The following is a 13162-nucleotide window of genomic DNA, read 5'->3' on the forward strand; positions in this document are numbered from 1 at the left end:
AAGGCTAGAAGCAACAAAAGTGCCCATCAGTAAATGAGTAGATCAAAAAACTGTGATACATTTACACAATGGAATACTACAAAGCAGAGAGGAAGGAGGAGCTCCTACCCTTTTCGACAGCATGAATGAACCTGGAGAGCATTATGCTAAGTGAAATAAGCCAGACAGTGAAAGACAAATACCACATGATCTCACCTATAAGTGGAATCTAATCAACAAAACAGACATAACCAGAGATATTAAAACAAAAAACAAACTGACAACCAGAGGGGCCGGGAAAAGAGATAACAGGGGAGAGAAGGGGAAGGGTCATCCAGGAACATGTATCCATGAATAAACCAAAGGCGGGCAGGATTGAGGGTGGGGTGGGAGAAAGTGGTGGTGAGAAAATGGAGATAACTGTCCTTGAACAACAATAAAAAATGCAAAAAAAAAAAGATCTCCAAGTTAAAAAAAAAGATGATGCAAGACATCTATTAGGCATCTTCATGAAAATTTTCTCTAAGCAGTTGGCACTATAGATGAAGAATTTGGGAAGAAGAATGGGCTGAGGGTACATTGAAGCTATAAATTTAGGTTGAGACTGGTGAGAAAAAGAGTGTGTGCATTATATAAATAACTAGGATGTTCTCTTTGGCTGAATAAACTCAGGTTTATTTCTTTCTCAATAGAGTCCTATTGGGAAGGAAGGAGTATTGTCCCTAGGCCATAATTCTAGAAAGCAGGCTTTTTCAACCTGAGGCTTTTAACATTGCCATTGGACTGAGGGTGCTCTGGTGAGGAGATTTTTATGAGCAGATCTAGAAATAGCATAAATCACTTCTTACCAGAACTCAATGAAGTGACCCCACTTCACTGTGAGACAGGGAATATAATTCACGGCCCAGTGACTAATCTGAACCATAGAAGAGGAGAGTGAATCCTTGCTGGATGGCCAGCCAGCTCTGATTATGTGTGTAAAATAAGAAAGGAAAAGACCGGGAGTGGACCTATTGATAATATCAATTTTCAAAGATTAGGGGGAAAAGGGGAAGAAAATGAATGAAAGAAACTATGAGAATACAGGCAGTCCAGATTAAAAAAAAAACTTCCCCTACCATTTATGGTCTTCTATACACATCTTTGCACTCATCACTGGGTGGTATGATACAATAAGCAGTAATAAAAGAGAGACAATTTTCTAGGACACACAACTCAGATGTCTATAATCCATATACCATTCCTGAAAGTATTATTAGAAATACTCTAATCAAAAGAAAATTACATCAGTATCAAAAATAATCAGTTAAATATGGTATATAAAAGAAGTGGTAGTTCAAATGAAATAATTATTGTTAACAAAGTTATTTTAAAAGAACGAGTATAAATAAACTAATAAGTTAACCAAAATAATCGAGATAAAAACAACTAAACAAACTCAAAAGAATAAAATTAAAAGGAGAAACACAGAATTGATAAACAATTCCAAGAGTTTGCTATTGGAAAAGACCAATAATAGTCCTTTCCCAAAACTAATTAATTAAAGGAGAAAATACAAATACATAGGAAAAGGAGTTGTAATTATATAATTGATGTTTTTAATTATCAAATAATATTACCATGTGCAACTCTATATTCCTTAAAGAGAGAATGCTGATGAAGGAGACCCATTAAAGAAAAAAATGTACTCTTAAAACCTTCACAAAGATAAGCGCATTCTCATTATTCACAGTTGCGTAAACACTGAATTTATAAGTACTGAATCATCCACCCCAGGGTCAATACAGGGTTCAGTTTCTGCAAGACTCCAGCCACATTTTCGTCAAGCAATCAAGACATAACCCTGTTTTATGTAACTTCAGGTTTAAAGACACCTTATGCAATATATATTGGTGATTCGCCCACATTGAATTCACAGCCACCAGCACTGTTACTCATGCGTGAACAAGGCGTATCTGACCCTCGTATTTTCTTCCTAAGGCATGTCAACATCTTCTAGTGCTCAGAACACTAGACAGCACTTCAGCACTGCCCTTGGGGACATTTTCAACAGCTACTAAATCACCAACAAAAAGTACAAGAATGAAGAAAACAGGGCAGTAAAGAGACCACAGAACGAGCACTTGTTCACAGCAGAACTCAAACACGAAACCAGGTCCCCCCTTCCGCGGGGACCACACCCCCAGGCAACTCAGAGGCTCCACTGCTCTGAGCAGGCGCGAGTGTGAGAACGACCACAACAGTGCTGTGAGTGTGGATTTGGGGGTACAAATACGTTTTGGCAAGCATAGAATTTATGAGGAATGAGGATTGACTGAAAAATGTTAAAATAAGCCCATAACTAAAGAAACAAAAGAAGCTGTCCCAGCAGTCCCTATCTTCATCCCTGCTCATTTCACAGATTAGTTCTTTTAAACCTTCACAGAATGGCAAGCCTCAATGCTATTGAATTTATTTCAGAAAATTCAAAAGAAAGACATTTCAAATTCATTTTCAGAAGTTAGCATAACTGAATACCAAAACCTGATAAATGATAATTACATTTTTAGATTCATTACATACCACAATCACCTTTATTTAAGAATTATGCTGAGGGGGTTGGGGAGGATTGCATGTGGGAGGTGGGGGTGGGCAGGGAAGAGGTGAACAATGAGGGGAGGAAAATGGGGACAACTGTAATTGAACAACAATAAAAAAGAATTATACGTTTTTAGAATTAAACTTACTGTGATGATATTGGTTAATAACGTTATACACNGTTTCTGCAAGACTCCAGCCACATTTTCGTCAAGCAATCAAGACATAACCCTGTTTTATGTAACTTCAGGTTTAAAGACACCTTATGCAATATATATTGGTGATTCGCCCACATTGAATTCACAGCCACCAGCACTGTTACTCATGCGTGAACAAGGCGTATCTGACCCTCGTATTTTCTTCCTAAGGCATGTCAACATCTTCTAGTGCTCAGAACACTAGACAGCACTTCAGCACTGCCCTTGGGGACATTTTCAACAGCTACTAAATCACCAACAAAAAGTACAAGAATGAAGAAAACAGGGCAGTAAAGAGACCACAGAACGAGCACTTGTTCACAGCAGAACTCAAACACGAAACCAGGTCCCCCCTTCCGCGGGGACCACACCCCCAGGCAACTCAGAGGCTCCACTGCTTTGAGCAGGCGCAGTGTGAGAACGACCACGACAGTGCTGTGAGTGTGGATTTGGGGGTACAAATACGTTTTGGCAAGCATAGAATTTATGAGGAATGAGAATTGACTGAAAAATGTTAAAATAAGCCCATAACTAAAGAAACAAGAGAAGCTGTCCCAGCAGTCCCTATCTTCATCCCTGCTCATTTCACAGATGAGTTCTTTTAAACCTTCACAGAATGGCAAGCATCAATGCTATTGAATTTATTTCAGAAAATTCAAAAGAAAGACATCTCAAATTCATTTTCAGAAGTTAGCATAACTGAATACCAAAACCTGATAAATGATAATTACATTTTTAGATTCATTACATACCACGATCACCTTTATTTAAGAATTATGATGGGGGGGTTGGGGAGGATTGCATGTGGGAGGTGGGGGTGGGCAGGGAAGAGGAGAACAATGAGGGGAGGAAAATGGGGACAACTGTAATTGAATAACAATAAAAAAGAATTATACATTTTTAGAATTAAACTTACTGTGATGATATTGGTTAATAACGTTATACATATTTCAAATGTACAATTCTATGATACATTATTGCATCCTGTGCCCACCACCCCAAGTCTAGTCTCCTTCTGGCACCATATATTTGACCCTCTTCATCCTCCCCACTCCTCTTCCCCTACAGTAAGAATTACCAGTATGGTAGAGGCTGAAGTGAGACTTAGGGAAACACAGGCTCTTAGCCTGCCAAGCACACGCGCTAATGCATTTCCTGCACAACACGTCTCGACCCTCGATTTTTAACATCAACAGCCAACTCGGCAATTGCAGAAAAGTTAGCTTTAGGCTGTGCTTTAGTCAACAGAACCGAATCCCTGAAGAGAAAAATAAGTACCTTCTCAACAATATTGTGAATTTGCTCCTTTCTAAAACTACTTCTAGTTCATTGAGTCACCAAAGGGATAGATGTGCACTTGCAAAAAGGCTGGGGAGTGGATTCTAAATGCTCTCTATTTCTTCAGTGATGGCACCCACAGCCATATAAGGTCTGAGGCATAAAACAAACATGATTCAGATCACAATCATGGATAATATAGTCATTTCAATAATTTAAACTAAGAGTTGAGTTGCTTAGAGAGGTAATTTGGATGTTTATGTGACCTGACTTTCCAAGTAAAATTCTTCATCATAGACCATTACAGGAGGCGTGGGTCTCCCATGCCTCTTTCTGTTGACAAGTGACCAATATCCCTTAAATCTAGTTGGGAATAAAGACAATAAGAATAACTGAGTTTCCAGGCAGCCCAATGTTTTTCCTCAATTGGAGAAGAAGGTGATACAAGGAAGATGCTGTCTTCAGGGGTCAACTTGGACAGAAACACAAACCAGGAAAGAGGGAAAGAGGCATAATGGGTAACATCAAATTCTTCTCCCACCTCATCCTCATGCATCCCCATCCCTAGGAAACATCTCTGGCTTTTCTGCTGTGTAACATTGGAGCCAAATCTTTTTTATCTTCCCAGAGAAAAGAGTAGCGTTGTTCCTTCAGCCTTCGCCATGCAGTACAGTTAAGCACCTTGCTTCTGCGTGCACAGCACACTTTGTGCACTGAGGAAGCGACTAGGGGATGTGAGCAGATGGAAGAGAGTGAGGTGGGAGACAATGGGTGATGAGAACTGCGAGATTTTCCTGCACAGCCTGTGTGCCCTACTGAATAGGCAAGTAGCATATGTGTAGAGAAAGGAGACAGGTTTGTACTGAGAGACATGATGATATAAAAGATACATGACTTCTTAATGAATTTAATAAAAAGGGGTGGCCCCACAGTAACAAAGTGCATTGGTCTAAGTAGGTAACTTACACTGCTTTTACTACTTTGTGGTTGAATTTAATCCCAATTTCACATAAATGGTGATGCCTCAAACATATGTCTCCAGTGTATTTTCTGATGGGGTCTAGCTATAATTAGAAAAACAACTTATTAGAAAAATATAGTAGTAAGACAAGAAGTTAATTTCAGTATTAGTAAGGAAGAGAGAAAAGTAAAAATTGTGTATTGCTTCAAAATTGGAAAGGTTTTAGTGTTTTGTTTAGAAGAGGCCAAATACAGCAGCATAATCTGGGAGTTTTTTTTCATAAAATAGCACCTGTCTTCCCCAGAGATCACTTGTCCCAGTGATCAAAATCCAGTGATTTGAAATATAAACGAGAAGAAGAAACTGAGCAAAGGGAAGTCCCGAGAGTCACTGGAATCCATCCAATATGTCTCACAGGTTTTATTCAAGTTACTAACTCTTCTCTTGGATGTATCTCTTAATGTTATCTATAATATATGTTTCAGTTTAGCAATATATAAATGAATTCCTCCAAAATATGTTTACATTCTTTAACTCAGTATTTTTACTTTTAAAACTATTGCAAATAAACTTTTCTAAATAAATAAAAACATAACTACACAAAAGAAAAACATGCACATTTTGTTATGATAGCAAAAATTTGGAGACAAAAGAAAGTCTCAATAACCAAGAGAAGGTTAAGTGAATAATAGCACATCTTTGAAAAGATGTATGTTTCTAATAAAAAGTAAGATTTTTAAGTCTCTAATCAAAACTCTGTATTCAGCCCTGGCTGGTGTAGCTCAGTGGATTGAGCACGGGCCTGCAAACCACACAATCACGGTTCGATTCCCAGACAGGGCACATGCCTGGGTTGCAGGTCAGTTCCCAGCAGGGGATTCATGAGAGGCAACCATACATTGATATTTCTCTCCTTCTCTCACCTTCCCTTCCCCTCTAAAGATAAATAAATAAAATCTTAAAAAAACAACTCTATATTCAGTGTGATCACAACAATGTACAAAATAAAAATCTATAAGTAGAAAAAGGTGAATAAAAAGACATATGCCAAACTTGATATCTCTTAGGGGTGAGACTATGTTGTATTTTAAATTTCAAAAGAGCTCTATATTTTCACTTAAAACATTATATTGCCCATATAATATTTTTACTTTGGATAACTACACTTTACAATGTTGTTTTTAAGAGGAAGTTAGACAATGTATACAAAGGGAGTATTCAAACTACAAAACTGGCACAATAGTCATAATTATATTTTTATAATTAATTATAAATGTAATTCTTTTGCCCTTATTTTGTTGTATTATACTCACTTGAAATTAAGTGCAAAAAGCTTAATTATTTCTTCATAAGAGAGTCTCTGAGGACTTAACTCATACAGTTGCACAAGTCGTTGTGTAATTGTTTCTGAGGTTGGAGCCAGACGGCTAGGAACAGGCATCTGGAAGCAGCAAGACTATAAACGTCATCAAGTGAGGTAGAGGGGGAAGAACTCTTAGCTAACTTAAACACATGTGTTTATGCTTAACATTATAGGGGTGTGTTATACATCAAGAAAAAATTTCTACTGAAAAAGGTGAAGGGTAAGAAAACTGTGTAATTTAAAAGAGTAACCACCAAGTTATCTACAAAACTCACTTTCATGAAAAAACTCATTCCTCAGAAATGCCAGGTAAGGAGACATACATCTGCATGATCATTCACTTTTCATTAATATGAACCCCCTCCCCCCAAAAAAGACTGTCCTGCTAAGAGCTAGGAATTCAGAACTGGCTTCTGAAGGAATTGGAATTCACCAACGGAAAGAATGAAGAGGGAGGTAAGAAATAGATAGATAGATAGATAGATAGATAGATAGATAGATAGACAGACATAAAGATATATATACATATCTTTAATGATATATATATAGTTTTAATGATAATAGCTATAATTACTACATATTTAGCTTATGCCAGAAACTCTTTAGATACATTATTTAATTTCTTACACAAGATAGATAATGAGGTGATGAATAGGAAAAAGAGTTTCAAAGGAATAGGAAAATAGCAGTTTAGAAGAACATGAGATAAAATCTCACTGAAAATAAATGGAAGGAAACAGCAAGGAAGAAGTAGTACTGCATTTTGCCTTGAGGAATCCATCAAAATGATTAGCAAACTACTATGCATTTCAGCACAGCCTTTGGAAAATCCAAAGGTGCCCCTGCTAGTAAAAGCAATTACTTTATGTTGATATTTAGAACTTTAATGAGCGCACTTAAAATGTAACTTTATCGTGGAACTAATCGCTTTTACAACTACTCACATCTATTTAATGAGAGAGAAAAAACCACTTTGTTAAAAATGAAGTGTGGCAGACTGTATATTCCAAAGATGGCTACAAGAATATCTTCTATCCCATGCTTTTTTTTACAATGACACTTTGACAATTCTCTCATCCAGAGGTACAGCATAAATACTGTCCTCTTCAAATTGGTGATGTTTCATGGTGTTTCAACCAACAGAGTGTGGCAGAAGTAACTTCTGAGTCTGGTCATACAAGGTCATACAATGTCTGCTTTGTCCATTAGAATGATTGTTCTTGAAGACTTTACCCATGAGTAAGCAGTACAACTGCCCCGAGGCTACCATGCTGGAAGGAAGCCCAAACTAGTCAAGGCAGTGGGGACAAAAGAGAGGTGTGTAATGAGTCTAACCAAAAGTAACCTCACAGGGTGATCAGATCTCAAATTCTTAACTGGGCACATTGTGGTGCACAGTCATGCCCCAGCATATAACTTCTTTAGTGAAAGTTTTATTTCCCTCTGTTTTCCATATGCAAGCCCCATGCGTCTATGTTAACACCTTGGAAAAGTTTCTTTTTTAGGCCCTGGAGAGGACATATAATACTCTTAACTATCCTATAATCCAATCCCCGCCTGGCATTCTCCCACCTTCATGTAATCTTTACATTGTCTCCTTAATTCCAAATGGATAAAAGAAACTGCAAAACTGNTTACCCATGAGTAAGCAGTACAACTGCCCCGAGGCTACCATGCTGGAAGGAAGCCCAAACTAGTCAAGGCAGTGGGGACAAAAGAGAGGTGTGTAATGAGTCTAATCAAAAGTAACCTCACAGGGTGATCAGATCTCAAATTCTTAACTGGGCACATTGTGGTGCACAGTCATGCCCCAGCATATAACTTCTTTAGTGAAAGTTTTATTTCCCTTTGTTTTCCATATGCAAACCCCATGCATCTATGTTAACACCTTGGAAAAGTTTCTTTTTTAGGCCCTGGAGAGGACATATAATACTCTTAACTATCCTATAATCCAATCCCCGCCTGGCATTCTCCAACCTTCATGTAATCTTTACATTGTCTCCTTAATTCCAAATGGATAAAAGAAACTGCAAAACTATTCTCCTGAGCATTTGAGATTTTGGTTCTTGGCATTGTCACCATTTGGGCTCAAATGAATTCTTCTAAAAATTCTCTACAGGTTTTTTTTTACAATCTTATGTCAACAGCAAGACTGCTGGGAAAGGCCCTGAGATTACATGAGAAGAAAGAGATGTTGAATCAGCGCCCTGGTGCTTCAGCCACTCAGAGTTCCAGATCCAACCATTCATGTCTGAGTACAACCACACAAAAGATCGCAAGACAGAACCATCTTGGTGAGTCCTTCCTGAATTCCCCACCCACAAAAAATATAAGATAATAACATGATTGCTGTTCTGAGTCACTACATTTTGGGGTCTTCTATTACATAGCAATAGTAACTGAAATATTAAATATTCACTATGAATCAATATCTATATTAGATCATGTTTCTCAAATTTAAATGACTACACAGATTGCCTAGGCCTCTTGTTACGATGAAGTCTTGTTCATTAGTTCAAGGAGAAGAACTTCAGCCTCTGCACATCTACCAAGCTGCCAGGTCATACATATGCTGCTGGCCATGGTTCATGCTTTGCACGGAAAGATCCTAAATAACAGTTGACATATGAGCATCTTACCTTTATCAGGAAGCATTCTGTCTTATTTTCTTCTTGGCAGCAAGACTAAATAGCTCTTTCATAACACTTAGACATGGTCAGAATAATGGGTCCACACAAGAATGGTTGCTTTCTAGAAGTTTCATAAATGTACCTATAATTTGACAAACCCAAAGTCATATAATTTGGAGTTTTGGAACACATGCTGACACTGTTTCTTGAAAACGTAGGGTTCATTTCATTTTGTTGACCTATAACATCCAGAACATCGTGGTGAAAAACACTATGCTTAAATGCACTGAATGTTTACAATAGGTCACTGTGAGGTTAGCCGGGCATTCTGAATGCCCATGAAGTGACCAGCAGTACCTCTGGGCCAGTGGGGAAAGGAAGTCAGTAATTAAAATGTTTCACTCTCTTCTAAGTAGCAGGTAAAAAGTTCAACAGTCTCAACTGAACTGCAAAGTCAGGATTGTACATGAGTACAAAGGAATTAAATTTAGAAGCTATTGTTGGATGAAGAGGTGTCTCTCAAGATCACCCAAGAGTTCTTTCTAGACTAGGAAAGTTGCTCTGCTATCTTTTGACTCCAAAACACATGACTTTTCTCCAGCTTTGATATAAATTACTTCTTTTACTTGGAAATTAAATAAAGGTCTTGGTTTATAATTATGAGGCAAGTAGTTAGAAAATTATTTTTCTCTTGAATGGCTATAGTCATGTGCACTTGAGTTAAAATTAGCATATAAAATAACTCCTTCATCGCTGACTTCATTGTAAATGTTCAAGAAGAGGTTACATTCACTGCCTGGGTACTGGTTAGATTTCTAAATCTCTGAGTGTTGAACCCAAATCTGACTCTGTAATTCTCACCTACAGTGGTGAGCACTGCGGTAAACAGGTAGCCAAGCTGGTAGTTCGGTTCCCATCTGGTTGCCCCTAGTATCAGACAGGTTGGGAACCTGCCCAAACCCTATCCCTAAGCAGCTGAGTCCATTTAATTTTTCTCAAAAGCTCAGTAATTTCTGAAGCAATTTGCCCTTTTATGGGTAAATTTAAAACTTTGCCTCATTCAGCATTGTCACCCTGTCTGCTCATTCATCTCTTGTCTAATGTTTCATAATTAAAATCTGAAATTAAATCTCCACCATGCTCTTGCCCTCTAGACCCAACAATCAGATCTTGCCCTGATCTCTGGTGTCTGAGTCTTAGTAAAATGTCCAGAATTAGATTCCTGGAGAACTGAATCCTTGTATTTCTCTTGTCATTTCTGTCTCGCTAGGTATTGATTTCCTTCCTCTAAACCCCAGCCACTTGCCAGCACCCCACTCTCAACATACAGACTTACGCTGTGTTAACTAGAAAACCAAAATAGGAACTCTACTACAGCCTTTGCTAGAATGCTCTGCAATCCAAGCGGGAATTGTAGAATCAGAGTTCTTGAGTAGAAAACTGATCTTTGACGTCTAAAAGTGTTACTTATTCCTAGGTTCCCAACGGCAGACTCTTTGTCCATGCCTGTCAGATACCCTCCCTGATAGCTCTCAGTGAGCATCCCAGATGCCAGCCCATTGCCTGAGCTATTACCTGCTCTCTGTCTCCAGTACTCTCAGTTTATTATGCTTTGCCAACTTGACTGTACATTTCAACATCATTTGCTATCAGTCTGACTAATTTGACCCTTAAGGGGATGGGCCCATTACAGGTCCTGAACATCTTTACGGCTTCATGGTGGAGACATTTCCATACCCTGTGGGGCTCACTGAGACCAAAATTGTCATTTAGAGAGAGAAAATATATATTGTAGCTCAAATTTCCACTTCAATTGCATGTAATAAGACATTGTGTTCTCAGAGACTCTTATGTAAGAAAGACCTATCTTCAAAGTTGGGAAATACTCTTCTCCAAAGACAATGGCAAGGAGAAACGACTTACCTCTTCTTCACCATTACTTGGCACTCTTTGCTCATCTCACAGATCTGCTCAGGATTTGGAATTTGGAAGGTGTCCCTGGAACAGGCATCATCTTTTTTACTTAATAGGAAGCACTTGTGTATTGCTGTGCTATTTGTCCTGCAACAGTCAGAAAGACCATGTTTGTCAACCATTCCTTGGTTATTACAAATGTGCTCTAAGAAGGCAGTCATCTGCAGGAGGAAATAATGACTTAAAGGGGAGGGCTGTGTGCTCTATGTTCCTAACACCAGGAAAGGCAGATAATAATTGTTTCTTTAGAAAAGGCAACTGAGTGCAGAATGTTGCATTTTGTATCCAATAGTCCTTGGACAAAGTTATTTTGAGAAAAAACCTCTTAGGTTTTTAAGTCTAAATTCTCACATATTGGACAGTGGCCAAATAAACTTAATCATTCTCTCTTTTCCAATGTAATTGCTTCATTTTCATACAGTTCATAGGTATTAAAATAAACATAAACTAGAATGACCAGGGTCTAAAGTAATCAAGGTATTTCTAATGAGAATTATCTACCAATAAATAGATAGTAGTCTGCGTTCCACGGTTCCTAATTGTCTTTTGTTTTGTTTCCATGGCAACTTGTTTTAAGACTTGAACTCTGAAGCAATGTGTGTTCATTGTCAAGTTTTCAAGTGGAAATGTAATAATTCAGTTCATTTTCAGATATCTTTGGACAGCCATAAATATGCAGGATGTTGTAAACTTCAAATGACATGTTTTCAGATTTGGGAGATAAGGGCATAAAACCTTAATCTTCTGAAATAAAAATAAAAAGAAACCACTATAAAATAAGTGTGACTAGCCACTGACAGATAGAAGTGGTTCATTTAAAATTTGTTCCTAATAAGTCTAATGATTTTTGTATATCGACAAAGAGCGTGATAAAAGGTAGGTTTAGGCGCATAAAGATGGAGTAGCATATTACAAATAAAGAGAAAACTACTGGTTTGTATTTTAAATTGTTTGGCATGAGAGTAATTGATCAAGTAGGCAGGTAGATAGATAGAATGGGTTAGTGCTTATCAAGAATTTGCTGGTCATAAGATAGGCATCTGTTATGAGACAGTAACAGTGGCTGAGCTTGTCTACTAACTGGGGAGAGAGCCTGTGATAATATTCACTTGTTTTCTTCTTTTTACATATTCTCTGAGAAACTTTTTAAATACTTCAATTTCCCAGTAACCTTTATATGAGGATATCAGACAATAGTGTTTCAGTGACAGAAACAGAGCAACCAACTTAAGAAACTGACATTCTAGACCATAATTCATTCCCTTGAATGTTTGGTTCAAAGAGTGCCAGAAATGAACTGATAAACTGTAAGTTTATAAACGTGTAAAGAGTATATCTCGAGTATGAATCATACATAATGCTGCCTCACAATCCCCTACCAGTTTACTCAACGAGCCCTCCCTATAACACCTTTGGCTGCAATTTAGTCTGACCAGCCGGTGAGAGCATTCTGAGGGTGACTTACATAGCTTGAGGCTCTTGCAGTTCTGCACAAAACCTAGCAACTCTTTAACTATGGTCTGTACTTCTTTGTAAGTGGATTTCTGAAGAAAATGAGCAACCATAATGCTAACACGGAAACGTGGCACTGGGAGTGTTAAGGACAGAATTGAACCGCTTCGCTCCATCATTCTTATTTTATCATTGTCCCACTTCCTTCCCCACAAATAATTGATGTGATTTTAAGTTTCAGAAAAGAATACTGATTCTTTTCTGAATCAGAAAAGAATTTCTGATCCAGAGTTATCCTCCAGATAATTCTGGCTATTAGTGTGCTGTATGGCTGAAAAAAGAAAAAAATACTTTGTATGCAGAAGAGGAAATTTTACAAATTGAAATCCCCCTTTAAAATTCTGAAATCTATATTTATGTACCCATATATTTCCAAATATGTTTTAATTACCATAAATTAGAAAAATTACCAAAATATATCTTACTTATATTTAAGCTGTATCCTGTGAATGATTTACTTCTTTCCAAGTATATTATGTAATTGAACTCTATCATTGGCCTACAAGTAAGTTACATGCACTTATGTTGACACTTCTGAATTAATTAAACTTGATGATCGGGTTATTTAACTCTGCACATTAGCTTAGATACCACATTGAAAAAATATTAAGGAAATTAGAGTTTGGTTAATTTGGCAAAAGCAGTATCTCAGCTTGGATCTGTTCATCACCTTCATCTTCCTCATCTCCTC

General features: G+C 37.6%; 1 pseudogene; it reads right to left on the reverse strand.

The window, feature by feature from the left end:
• LOC118999115 (alpha-fetoprotein-like) overlaps positions 1-13162 on the reverse strand; it is a 29429-nt pseudogene that overhangs the window by 15325 nt on the left and 942 nt on the right.

This window comes from Sturnira hondurensis, unplaced genomic scaffold (assembly GCF_014824575.4).
Source record: "Sturnira hondurensis isolate 20B ecotype Veracruz unplaced genomic scaffold, ASM1482457v3 Scaffold0014584, whole genome shotgun sequence".
Classification (NCBI taxonomy): domain Eukaryota; kingdom Metazoa; phylum Chordata; class Mammalia; order Chiroptera; family Phyllostomidae; genus Sturnira; species Sturnira hondurensis.